Genomic DNA, 1,789 nt, shown 5'->3' with positions numbered 1-1,789 from the left:
TCATTTACTATCAGCACTTAGTAACAAGGAGGCTTAATCAAGACAGGCAGAGAAGCCGTTTCCTGTTCTCTCTCTCAAACACGAAAGACATAACGATTAAGATCCCATGCGTCCCTCATCCTAACGAGTCTAGGATCACAAAGCACCATGATGAAGGGTATAACCAGAAGCCACAACTATGTTTTTCAGTCACCTTTTCTTAGGTTATCAATGCATTTCTAGAGTCTCCTGGTTTCTTGGCAATGATTCAAAAACCCTAGGAGACAAATGCCATGTATAGCAAGAATGTCCCAAGCTTCCAGGCCCTGTCATCTTTTTGTTTTTCCAACCTCAAAACTTGTCAGTGCCAGAAGTTTGCCTCCAGCACCAAGGTCTCAGACTGGCTGAGGAGAGCACTTGCGTTTGCTGACAAGAGGGCCTTGTTACCTGCACTCAGCTTCTCCAAGTTTCCTGAGAGCTCTTAGTATCTCCACTTTCTGTTGGGTGTTCAGGCCTCTTTCCAGATTTTCCCACCACGAGCTCTCCATCCATCTCCACTCACCTTGTCTGGAGCTGGCCTGGCCATTTTTTGGCAAATAATCTGATGACGTCTGGGGTCTTAAAGGCCTGGCTCATGGCTGCCTGCATGGCCGGTTGCATTCCACTTGGCTCATCTACCAAAGTCATATCTCTAGACATGATTTTCTTCAGTGAAATCATTAAAGTCACTTAGTTGCTCCAGAGTTTCCTTTATTGGTTTCTTCCTATCCATCTGTATCAAGTTCCTGTCTCATCTCTTAATACCCGGTGCTGACCTATCCCAATGTGCATAAACTTCCTACTGTTGAAGTTCCAAGTGTCATGAACTTGAGGAATGTGAAAGTTTCATCAGGACTACAGGAGGCTCAAAATTCAAACCACTTGGGGGTGGAGTTGGCTGTGGGTCCCAGCCTGGCAGATGCTCGCAGCGGGAGCCCTTCCCAGAAGGTACAATTTCAAAACGATTCCACTTCTTTTTTAAAGAGAAAGCAAGAAATTGGTCAGAAGTAATAAGATCAAGTACCAGCTTCCCCCTCACTCCTTCAAAAAATTGCTTTCTGGCTTGTTCTTCCGTGATTGCCCATCTCCAGATGCACAGAGCTCAAGTCATTTAAAGGCCAGTGGCTTTTGCATGGTGCCAAATATATATATACTGATGGGAAGTTTGGGAGGGTGAAAAATTAATCAGACATAGACAGCCTACTAATTAAAACAATCAGAAACACCAATTTAGAATTAGACGCTTTGTTTTCTGCCACCTGGAAATGACTGGGGATGGAGCTCGGGACTATCAGCCACGGGGGTTCCAAGTGTCCTCAAACTGAGGAGCCCTTTTACAAACTCTGTTCACCCTCTGAACCCCTTTCATGTCCCATTCCCACATCCCCTCCAATGATATTTGATGTCACCATGCTGAAGCAGGACCAACCCACTGGGCCAGGACATCTCGTCTTCGGTTACCTGGTGGTACCTCGGTTTCCAAATTATCCCTCTCGGATCTCCATTCCGTCCCACTCCATGGAAAAGTCCAGTCGATAAGGGACGGCCCATCTGAGCTGGCTGTTAAGAGAAAAGTATCCAAGGAAACTGCTTCATACTTCAGTGTGAATCACTATTTTGCATAAAGGTGTTAGATGTCACCTTTAGATGTTTGTTTTTGGAAAATATAGCTGGGTGACTTACATGGGTGAATATTATGGAGGAACCCGAAATGAGGACTTTCCCTCATCTTTCAGGTTTCACATATTCATCCAATAAACATCTCAAAAGT

General features: G+C 44.9%; 1 pseudogene; it reads right to left on the bottom strand.

Moving 5' to 3' along the window:
* Window positions 1-207: 207 nt before the first annotated feature.
* LOC123836106 (protein LZIC-like) lies at window positions 208-773 on the bottom strand (annotated as a pseudogene).
* Between the last annotated feature and the right edge of the window lie 1,016 nt (window positions 774-1,789).

This window comes from Mirounga angustirostris, unplaced genomic scaffold, assembly GCF_029215605.1.
Source record: "Mirounga angustirostris isolate CCGP_5_RB_7025 unplaced genomic scaffold, mMirAng1.0.hap1 SCAF_12, whole genome shotgun sequence".
Classification (NCBI taxonomy): Eukaryota; Metazoa; Chordata; class Mammalia; order Carnivora; family Phocidae; genus Mirounga; species Mirounga angustirostris.
This window is presented reverse-complemented; position numbering and strand designations above follow the sequence as displayed.